Source organism: Corapipo altera, unplaced genomic scaffold (genome assembly GCF_003945725.1).
Source record: "Corapipo altera isolate COAL_440 unplaced genomic scaffold, ASM394572v1 57, whole genome shotgun sequence".
Taxonomy (NCBI): Eukaryota; Metazoa; Chordata; class Aves; order Passeriformes; family Pipridae; genus Corapipo; species Corapipo altera.
In genome coordinates, this window is record NW_020884905.1 from 4234585 (window position 1) to 4246908 (window position 12324).

The 12324-nt window shown below is 39.9% G+C and overlaps 1 long non-coding RNA gene across 1 annotated transcript; it reads right to left on the reverse strand.

Moving 5' to 3' along the window:
* Positions 1-965: 965 nt before the first annotated feature.
* On the reverse strand, positions 966-10942 carry LOC113951120. Its single transcript, XR_003529044.1, has 4 exons — positions 10599-10942; positions 7996-8153; positions 6933-7175; positions 966-1140 (listed from the first exon to the last, which is right to left on the reverse strand). It is a non-coding gene; the product is annotated as an uncharacterized LOC113951120 (long non-coding RNA).
* Between the last annotated feature and the right edge of the window lie 1382 nt (positions 10943-12324).

The window sequence follows — 12324 nt, forward strand, 5'->3', positions numbered from 1 at the left end:
AATTAGCAGTGGAGCACCAGGTGGGGAGACTTAGAGCCCAGTCAAGAGGGGACTAATAAAATGACTGCCAGGGTCAGTGAGGCAGCACAACTAGGGGGAGGAAGGAGAGACAGAACTGCTGATTGCATCTAATTGGACCTTTTGTTTCCACTTTGAAATAGCCTTTTTGAAGCACTTAAAAAGAATGGGAGGATCAGTCAGATCTGTGGCTTGAGGAATCCTTACAGGGGCAGCAGGGGAAGGAGAAGCCCAGGTACAGCCATCAACACCAGCCTTGCCAATTCCCTCACAGCTCATGTGGCTCAGAGCAGCCTTGTTCTTCCCCAGTACCCAGTGAAGCCTCTGTGGAGGCCCAGAGTTGTTGTGTAGCCACACTTTGAAATGTTCACCCACATTTTAAGCACTATAAGGTCCTCAAGGGGTCTCACTCAGAGAATAATATCTTGCCTTGCTCAGGTTTTCCTCCCTGTAGCTCAAGGTTCCTACATGGAAACAACTGTAAATGGAAGGCACCTCAATCCCCTTGTGCCCTGGATTCAAACTGTATTACAGTGACACGTGCTTAAGTGACAGAATAACACACCCGATCGCAGCAGATCACATTCTAACAAGGTTGTTGCAAAACACTCATCAACGTCGTTTTTGCAACAGTCATTGGTCTCTCTGGGTTTCAGAGCAGTACTTAAACCAGTCTTCAGGATATTTTGAAGTGAGGCACACAGCTTTACACTTCAGGAGGACAAAGGCTGGCAGAGGCCCTCTCTATGAGCTACTCTTTCACTACTCCACATCCATGGTCTTAATTTTCACTCCAAAAGCACACTGTAAGTACTTGCCAGTGTGCTCCAAAAACAGCCCAAAGCAACCACAGAGAAATCAAACAAAACAATAAAAGCATTGAGTCATACAAACTACAAATACCCATAACATCACAGCTTAACTACACAGCTACTTACTAAGACTTACTGGGTGGTGCTTTGTACCATATCATCTTGCTGAATGCCAGACTTGTGAGTCTGTCCCCTCTTCTGCCTGTAGTAACTTGAAGGCAGACCTCTGCCATTCTGCAGACCACGGGCTGTCCAGAGCAGGGCTGCATAAAGGCACATCTGAGTCTTTCCACCAAAGTCACTCCATTTTCTAGAAACTAAGACAAAGTTCAATTTACCAGATGCCAGGACCACGTACACTGCAGATGCTGTTTTTCTTCCTTACCTAAAGGGAGGACACATCCTACAGTCCCAGCTCCATGGCTGTCACCGAACTAGTGCGTCATGTGAACAGCACAGACAGCGCCTGCAGCAGGAAGCAGAACTGAAGGGTAACATTGTTGGACATCCCCCAAAAGGGAAAAGTTATGCTACCCTTTCTGTTGGTGAGTGTTAGGGCTGTTCAAAGGCCTAACTGTTCACCTGTTGCATGGGGAGCACCAGCAAGAACCTCAGGGCTTTGAACTGTCAGGATGACGAAGGCATTACAATGGCAAGACACTTGCCATTACAATGGCAAGAGGTTGTCCTAATTTGTGCATGAGACTGAGCCTTCTACCTGCATAACCAGGCAGTCAGTGGACTCAAGCATTCTGGGCCACCCTCTCTCACAGAAACAGAATCTGGTCACTCAGCCAAACACTCACTTTCTGGAGCATAAACCTTTCGAAAACAAACAAAAAAACCCCTTGAGGCTCAGGAAAGACCAGCGAACCATACAGACCTAGTGAGATGGTCCAGGTCCAAATTAGCAGCACTGAACAGTGGTTCAACAGTGCAAAACCTTTCAGCTTTTTGGTATCAGTATCAGAAGAAAACCAGGGTGCATTTAAACTCCAGCACAGTTTAACAGTAAATGGCCTATACTGAAGAGCTGGCAACACATTCACTCTCCTTGTTTTCCTTCCTTGTTAAATGTTCCCTGGCATGGTGACAGGTAAAGCATAATACAGCTTGGCAATATGGCTTTTACATGGTGAAACAGCTCCTCCGTGCTACGCTAGAACACATATTACTGTGACAAGGGGCTTTATTCTGAATTATCTGCACATACTAAAAGCCAGTGGGAAATTGGAGGAGAGTTTAGTGAAAACTACATAAGATTTTGTTACCGCTGAGCGGAAAATTTTGGATGGAAATCACAGAGTGTGGGGCTTAATCACAGCTCCTTCTGCTTGGCACATTATGGAATGCAGCCCAAGCCATTAAAAATTCACTTGGGAAAGGTGGATGGTTATCCAGCATTAAGCATGTTTCTGTGGCACTGAATTCTTCAGATTGCTTACTGGATGTAAGTCATCCAGTTTTTAACCTGACAATGCTTGTTGATAACTGGAGACAATGCTGAGAACTGGATGGAGCACTTACACAAAGCTGATAGATGAGATAGTTGGAGAGGATTTATCCTGTGGCAGGGGAGCTGGTTAGGAATAAAGCTGTGCTGACTTCTAAGCATGGAGATGATCAGGTTATGCAATTATTTTTTAACATACGTATGAGTGATAGAGAGCAGAAACCCATGCAAACCTGACTCTGTGCTGCTCTTCCTTGGAAACAGTCTTCCCCAGAGCCACTGTTGTGCTGTTACAGAGGTATCTTCCCTTGGCAGTTTTCTGAAACGTACATTCCGGCTGATACAAGTTGTTGAAAGTTTGAGTGGAAGAAAATGACCAAGAGAAGAACAGAGACATTTCTGAGCCAGTAGGTTGTTCTGTTTCTATCTCATAGACTTATTTTTCATATTCAACATTTTCATATTGCTGCTTTGTTCAGCCTATGAGAGGTTTCATTCAATGGTCATAACTGGGGTGTTGGATGAGGTTTTTTTCCCCTTGAAGACTGTTTCTATTTAATGTCAAAATGATGAGCTCACTTCGTATTTTCAGATTTTTTAAACTGGTTTGGAAAAATCAAGGCTTAAGCCATTTTCACCATCCCAGACCTACCAGAGGCCTCAGACAATGACCTAATAGAGAGCTTGAAGTTCAAGAGAATGTAAGTCAGACTGAACAGGGCCTAAGGCAAAAAAAGAGTCTGTGCTGGTATACCTCTTTTCATTAAATGAGAAGACTGGTATCTTTACTGTCTTGGTTATCTCAGCCATCAAGAACTCTCATAGGAAGACAGAAACCATCTCTCTCTGGTATCCTCTGTGTGGGAAGCACTATCAGAAATATCGAGTAAACAAGCGACTACAGTCTTCAGATGCTGCCTACCATTGGCCACACAGGACATCCACCATGCAGGGTAACCAGGTAAGCTGGATAACCAGAAGTAAGTATTGGGGAGCAAGGATGAATAAAGGCAAAAATGTTCTTTGCCGTTGTTGTTACAAGAACTCCTGGAGATTCACATTATATGGAGACATTCCAGAATAAATGTAACTGTGCCAAAAAAAAAGGGGGGGGCAATGAGGGACCTAAGGTTACCTTGGCCATTTCTGTCAGATGTTTCTTATGACCTCCAAGTGACTAATGCAGTCCTCACCAGCTGAACAGCAGCCTTCATCTGCGCTCCATGCTACATGACAGGGAACTGACCATACTTTGAAGACAGGAGACAAGCCTCATAAGTAGTCTGTCAGCAGAATTATTTCTGAAGCCCTTGATTAATAATGTAGGAACTCAGTGATCTTGGAAAACTTTAACATCAGCACTGTTCTTGGCTGAACAGAACAGCTGTTGACATCCTTGTTGCTGTTTCTTGGCTGAAGACAGATGTTTGTGAGGTTAGATGGAAAAGGCAAGAGTGTATGAACAGTGGAAAACACTCACTGCTTCCTTATACTTACATGGGGACTCAATCTGTATTCTAGGAAGTCTTTTAGATTATAGTTGCTCCATGAGTAAGTATGTGCCAATGGAATCTCTTAGGAGTTGAGACAAGGAGTACACTCCTGTTACTTGTATGATGATGTCTGAATAGTTCTCACACAGCAGAGAAAATACAAGTGCACTAGGAAAGAGCAATAAATACCATTAACTGCTCTACTGGATTGGATTTTTGAAGGGTGCTCTGGTCTCAGATGTTAATGGAGTGGCTTAATTTTCCTTGAAATGGTCATAAACTCAGGAAAATGTAATTCAGGGATGAGGCATGATAACTTGTGTTGAAAAAAGGCTGGATGTTCTTAAGGCCTAAAGAAAGATTGTTCAGCAGTAGATCAGCTGTGTAAAAATGTGACCCCTCTAATGCTTTCAAGTTCAAAATGATTTGCTGGGAAAGTGTCATTTGAACAAGTTAAAGCTTCACAGTTTACTAAAGGATGTGTTTTGTATTCTGGTCCAAGTATGACTACACCAGAAAATGCTTTCCCTGCATCATCTGAAATACCAAATGTAAGGCAAAATTTTGCTTCAAACTTCCACAAAGAGCTAAAGCCTCTCTACCCACAATAATATACAAACTACATAGTAAATCACCTTTCTGAAAACATTTCACCCACTTTGTACTTTCGGTCCAACTATTAAAGGCTTCTGTAAGTAAATCTCTTATTTCTTTAAGGGAATAAAACTGCCCTGAGCTTACAGACACTTTCACCTTGGGATCCCATGAAGAAAACTGTCCTGGGATGGAGAAGTAAGACTGTCTCAGGAGGTCCTGGGGCCCTGCTGGTCTCAGAGCTGTCCCATCAGTGAGTCCCCCTGAGAGAAATATCAAGCAAGAAGCAAGCTTCATCCTGTAGAGGGAAGACCTGTGCCAGAGGCATGCTCAGGCATGATCAGACTATTTACAGGTATAGGAAATTTGCTGGGATCAGTCTTCATTCGCCTTTCTTCTTTCCAGATTTTTTTCTCAGGCTGGTAACATTTTTCCTGCACAGGAGCTGCTTCTATAGCCCTTAGACAAGACACTAGGAACTTTTTCTTTTCATGCTGTGGGAGTAGAGGCTTTAACCACACTGCCCCATTTATATGGACAGGTGAACTCAGGATTTTGAGCATTAATGTTATAAAGTTGAGAAGTGGGGCTAGAAAGAAGGTTGGTGAGCGGAATGGTCATGATTTACTCAAGATCTTGAGGTGAAGGATGGCATGAACTTGGAAGGAAGCCAGAACAAGTAATCTCATCCATGGCTCTTGTGCTGAGAAATAATCCTAAGCAGAAAACAGATCGCTGTCCCCAGACTCCTGTGGTTCCTATATTGAAACCAGTAGGACCATTACAGCAAGGAAGGAGGTTAATAACCAACTCATTTCTCTGAGCCAGCAGATACAAGGCAGAAACTAGCTGGAGGGTACCCAGAGCGGCTCCTAGGCTATTGCCACCAAAAAAAATCCCCTTGCCCTGCCACTGCAGATATGAGAGAGGTTTGAGGAGGTTTACAGCTGTAGGACTAATAGTTTTTAAGCACTGATTAGCTGATATAGGATTAAGCATGTATTATCCAGCCCATGTGCCATCTGATGCACTTTCAGAAAAAGCACCCCACCAGAGGTGCTGTTTAAACACCAGGTGTAGGTGATGTTTGTTATTATGTAGGTGTTACTAAATGATTTGGGAATGAAAGCATTTTTAAATTTAAATCTTATAAATTATTAGGTTTTTTCCAAAGTTAAGTAATTTATGTTATTAAATCTGCTTTTGAGTTTTTCAGCATTGAACCAATAATTATACAATATAACACAACAAACAAAACAGGGTCCATCACACTCTATCATCTACTACTATTTATCTATGTTTGTATAACAATTTCATCATTTGATCAAATAATAGCAGATTCCACAATATGTCATTCACGTATCCCCAGTTTATCTATAATGATTTTCCTCTTGTCAGCTCATTTCTTGAACCTTTGCTGAATCTGGTTTCAATAGTACTATAAACAATCATCATTGCATTGTAAAACTGGAAACTCTCCACTAAAATAGTGTTTTGATCTGGGTTGCCATAGTAATAAGTCTGTGCTCCCCTCTTTGGAGGCCTTGTTATATGAAGTATCTGTGATTTGCTCAGAATGGCCCCAGTTCATCTGTCAAAGTAGGTTTTTCCTTTTTTAAAATAATGATCTAGAAAATCCCACAGTGGCAACAAATATTTTACAACCATAACGAGAAACATTGTATCACTCAAGCTTTGTAAATCTATGCCATTATTGCATTAGAATAAATCACTTTCCTTAGGTATATTACTTAGAAATATGCAATTCTAATTTTAGAGCATGTATTCAATAGGGGGTATTTATTTTTTATGTAAAGAGAATTATTAACTTTGACTTCAAAAATACATCACATGTCAGATTGTGTTTAGAGGCCCTGCAGCAAAAAGAAAAAAACCTCGAATTTTTTTCTTATTTCTATCAAAATACTGCAAATATCCAGTCAGTTTCAGATTTAGTTACTCTAGTCCATTCTTAAGTGCTGATTTTTATAATGAGATCAGATATTACCATAGATTTTACAACTGCACACCCAGATAAATGATATTCAGATTATATGCTTGCAAAAATTAGAAGTCCTGAAAATACATCAATGACACTATGAAAATATATCACTATATATTATTTTAAATAAAAATGCTCCAGTCAGTTACAGTAATTTGATACATGAACTATGATATTTCCTCTTGCAGGAATGAGAGTAAACAAACACTACATCAACACGCCAGTGACAGACTCCATGGAAAGAAGTAAGGATGGGGATCATATTTTATCTAAGACAAATGGTTAAGTTGGTTACTTTATGTAAGTCGCTACCAGCTACAGGATTACTTCATGTAACTCACTGTCAGCTACTGCCTCATAATACCTGACAGGGGAATATTAAAATCATCAGTGGGAGAAGGTACGGAAGGTATCTATCCCTTATTCAATGAATTCTAATTAAAAAGTAATTACTGTACAGTGAGGAATCTGCCAGCCTCAGGCTCCTCCCCACACATAACATTAGTTTATTCCTTGGCAAAGCAGGAGGTGAGCTGAGGTGCATATGCATATTTCCTTACATTTTGCCAGTTAGTTCTAAGTAGTGCCAGACCATGGGAAGTCTTTGGAAATAGTTTTATATCATTTTGCTGAGTGGATCCCCAGAAGACGCTGTGGGGGCAGAGGTGCTACACATCTTCTGTTATAATTGACCTGGGCTTTGAGATTTCTCTGTCATGATGTATCCCAGAAAGGTGCATGATGGGAAGAAACTTGTTATTCCTCCAGCAGTGCCAAATGGACAAGATCAAGTAGGCCTGGGACTTGAAAAAAAGGAAGAAATATTGACAGATAAGTAACCACTCCAGTAAATGACAGGCAGGCACAGGAAGCTTGATTTCCTTGGGATTCAGAGGTAATCTATTAACCTTAAAACATCTCAGTGCAAATGTCATAGTTTTTTTAAAAAAATACAAAAATATAAGATGTTTAATTGAAATCATTAGGTCTATTTTGATTTCTTTACTTCTTGCAAGTTATCAGAGTGGGAACAAAAATCCACCCATGACTAAGAAAGCAAAACCCAGACTTAATTCAGCCCAAAATATTTATTCATCAGATTACCAAAAATGTATCTGTAATATAGCTCAAGAACTTTAAAGGTGTCCTCTGAGAAGGTGTCATTTTTTTATGGCTCTGTGACTGGCATTGAAACACTTGATTTCAAATTTTTTGGATAGTAGCTCATCAAAGGCCAGGAAAATGCTCAGACAAATTGACATCAATAAGGTGGATTGGACTAATTAAGAGCAGAATTTGTCTCTTGGGACTACTGTCTCATTTAGTGCACTCAGTGCCAGCCCAGCCCATACCGATGCATGTCCTGGGGCCCAGAAGAAGAGTTCTCCTGGATGCTGTGTACACACACACCTGGTCTCATATCCCACACTCAGCATGAAGTGCTAGTTCTCCATGCTGGCACGATACAGAACAAAAGAATTACAAGTACTCTGGATTTAGGCCCCATTATAGAAGATTTCTGTAATTTCTACTTTAAGATGCTCTCATCTTCCCACTGCTTGCAGCTGGGAATTCTCTTGCACTGAGGTATCCTCTTGACCAGAAGTAGCTTTGCTACCTTACCCAAAATTCTGTTGACATTTGGCTGAGGTTCCAGTTAAAAAAATCATTCCTGCTCTCCCCTATGTGTCCCCCCTGTTGAATTCTTGTATCCTGCGAGGCTCTCTGGGTCAGCCACATCCAGACTCATGGCACAGCAATATCGCACATTGCCTCGGGCCCTGCAAAAGAGGTTGCCAGAACAGAGAGGGAAGTAGGATGAAGAGGCCAAATTCCCTCCACCTTGCAACTCTCTAGACAGCCTATATTCCTCCTACAACCCATTCGCATCCTCTGTTGCAGGACCAGCATGAGGAAAAAGCTTCAAAACAATGGAACACAAAAGGAAAAAGGGGATGAATTGCCTTGACCTCACCATGCAGTCTACCTCCAATCATTCTTAATTGACATCTTCCTTGCTACAGTTTAAACAGATTACACTTTGATCTATCTACCCTTGAAAATTGATTATTTATATGAATTGAACACACAGCACAATAATTCCCTCCTTCCTTTCCATAACTTTTTTCATATTTGTTGAAGTCTGTTACACTCCCTCAGTCTCTTTCTCCAGGTTAAATTACACCACTCACTCAATCTTCACAAGTGGATTATGTTTTCCAGACCACTAGCTGTTTCTGTTCTTATCCTCTGGACAATTTCTTATTGATCATCCACTTCTGGAGATTTGTTTCTTGTTCTGCCATGACAGCAAGCCAAATAAGGTAACAGTTGGTCCTGGAAATTAGTTATGTTGAAGAAAGAGAGACGTTTACTGCTCACTCAGCTTGGTAGAGACTCACAAGTCTCTAGAGATACTGGTTTGGTCCCACAGATCCATTTTACCAAGAATGGAGTTTAATTCTGGATGGATTAATATTCTCTGGCAAGACCTCAAGACATATGTTCACTACGATTTACAGGAGTAATCTGTTAAGCTTGAGGAGACACAATGTGTAATTCAAAATTCTGTCTGCATCTTTACAGAAACAAATTTGCATCACCTACAATATACCTACAAAAAATCCCCAAAATACTGCTTAATATTTTCAATAACTTAAAGTTTTAACTTTTTTTTCCTATTGTACTTATACATTAATATAATTAAATTATATTCCCTTTTGATATCTTCTCCTCTTAGGTTACATGACACCTGATTCTCATTTATACCAGGACCGCTTTTGGCTTGCTCTTGATAATAGCATATACATTAGATACAACAGAATATACTCCCACCTAAATGTCCCTCTACTTTGTCAGTGATGTAACATAGCATTAGTGTAAATGAATCCTAGACCTCAACTTTGTAGATCTATGTTGACTTTTTTAAGTTTGAGGTCTTAGTATGATGTAAAAGCAGGTGCAATTGTATTTTCAGTAAAGTATTATCATATTCTTAATGTCATAACATACATTTTCATAAAATAGTAATGTAGGTTTTCCAGTGCATAATTTGGTGGCTTTGGGAATATTAGAAGAGGGACTGTGTTGAATCTGGATTCTGAAATATGCCTTAATACCTACTTGCTAATTATTATCAGGCCATCTGCAACGCTCTGCAGTCACTTTATGAGAGATCTCTCTTGACCTATCCTGCGTTTGTCCACTATACCCACCCTTTCCATCAGCTCAGCATGGACCCAGTATTACTCAGTTTCTTCATGCTGTGAGGGGTTAGGTGAGGCAAAGGCTCGCACACCAGAGTCTTATTCTATCTCCTAACTCTTTTTCTGTCCACCTAAAGTCTCCTAATTGTAACCGTGAAGAACATAATGGGAAAAGCGTATCGACTTGTTTAATTTAAAACAGGGTATGTGAACTATCTTTACAATAACTACTTGTTTCAATAATTTATAACTGTGATGCTATACCTGACAAAATGATTCAGATAACTAGAGCAATGTGCACTTTAAGTTTAAAGTCAAGGTCTTCCTTGCTCATTTTAATGACTTCTCTTGTGCACGAGATATTAATATTCCTGTGAGCAAACATAGCACTGACTCATTAATCAATAGGGGCTGGCTCCTCTACATAATAACAATAGCTGTACTAGATAATTAACTTTTGTTCCATTGGCTTTAGTTTGTACATAATTTCCAGTGGCTGACACTGGTTAATAAAAAGCTTTGCAGATGATAGACACCTTTAAAAACCCTTTTTACTTGTTTTGGAAAATGATCCACACCTACCGATATAAGTAAAATACAGTGTTGGTGTCGGTGTGTGTCTATGCCATATTTAAAAGGAGGCAACTGACAATAAATAAAAGACCTAATAAATATTGTAAGGCTTCAGTGAGTCCTGCTGTTAAATTGTAGCAGAGTGAAGGATTTGCATTTTCCTGTCATGTAGTTATAAGACTAGAGATAAAGGTATGTCTACAATTATATGAGTATTCTAGGCAACTGGCAGATTTGTTCAGTCCAGATTGGGATAAGAAACACATATGTTTCTGCACCAGCTTTTTTTCCAGAAACACGTTTTTAATATTAGGGCAAGTTCACCAAAAGTGGCAAGAGCAGAAACTCTACTGTAGCACTGAGAGAGTTATAGAGTGAGGTACAGCACTCTCTGTGCCAGAACACAAATGAAAAAGTAGCTTTAAATCCAAAATTTTGGTTACTCACTTTGCAAGATGGCTCCACAGACAGCTGCAGTGGCATCTTCCAGGAGCCCATGGACTATGGCACAGGGGCAGGCGTGTGCAGCACGGAAGCAGGAACTCCTAGGGCATGGCCACTCACAGACAGCCACCATGAGACACCAGGGACGGATGGCTCTTTGCTCAGCCTATCATTTCCTTTGTTTCCATCATTAAGGATTTTCAGTCAATGTTACTTATGCCTTCTTCCTTAAAAAAAACCCCTAAAACACAGGGGGAGCAAACTTGATGTCATTAGCAGAGCAGATTGGAAAGGGAGAAATGCAGGAGCTGGAGTCTTCAAAACCTACTTTTCTTCCAAAATGAAAGTAAATTTTTCTTTAGAAATAGAAGAAATCTTAAATCACTTAATGCTTTCTTTTGATGTATTACGTGTTTAAATTGTCTTGTCATCTAGAGTATAACAGCATTAAATAAACCACACACATGAGAAATTTGAAAAGCAAAAATGGAAATACTGTATTTCATAAATATTGATCTGTCTGCCAAATACTGAGTTTCTGACACCCCTATATCTCTTTCTGACTGATATGGGTTGTTGGGAAGTCAGTCTGGTATTCTTTCAGAGATGATGGAAGTGCATTCTCTGAAGAAAATAATGTCCCACTGAATTTTCGTTAGCTGGATATTTACCTGTAGATACTAGTTCTGAAATCAACTGTGCTTACAATCCACTGTAGAATAAGAAAGTTCAGTATAACATATGTTCCACAATTCCCATCTATGGTTGTATTCTCCTTTGTGATGTTGAGTGTTGCAGGATCCAGACATTCAGCCATGTAAATCACCGCAGCTCACGGACACCAACTGAGCTACCATGATTTGCCCAGATGAAAACCAACTCTTAGATCTGATGTTGATAAAACATCCTCACAAATGTGAGCATAAACCATTTGTGAAATGTTTCTGCTTTCAGTTTCAAAGATGAAGATAGCTATCTCCCTTATTCATACAAAACACCCCACGCAGAGAATGCCTTGATTAAGCCTTAAATCAAAAGCTAAAGCATGTGAAACAAAGGAGCCTCATAGACCTGTTAGAAGAAAAATGCAGGCTAAGTGAGTACTTATTTGCATTATACAGTATGTTCTTCAGCAGGAATAAAATATACTGCAAGTCAATGGCCCGTCAGCTTCTATATAGAAGGAAAAACATTCTTGTGTTCAAAATTGTGGAAATATCAATATTTCAAAAGGTAGTTTTACGGTTCATTCAAGCCACTGATAAGAAATCATTACACTTTTTAAGAATATTGATGATTACGGAGAGGCATTTAATGGAGGAAAAGCCTTTTTTTGCAGTTCGTTAGTTTGTGCATGTCTAATTGACTCTTCAAGACTCTTTTGCATGAGACGGTAAACACAGTTTTAACCAGATTATTTTTATACCAGTTATAAGCAAATGTCTCCACCTTACAGAAATTTCCTTTCCAGGTTTCCCGAATGAGTACTGTCAAGTTCTAGACAGAGTTCAATGCAGGAAATGCACAGAAAATCAGCAATTAAATCACCTATTTTTTCCTACAGCAATAGGCTACCCAAGAAGCTGATTTAGTAGATTAGATATATTTAGAAAATGTAGGCCCCTGGACAAAACAGGTTCACCTCTTTGTCTATCTAGATAGGCCATGAGGATTGCTTTTGTGTCAGCTGTTAGATCCTGCTTGAATTATCTGGGCAGTGGGAGCAGAA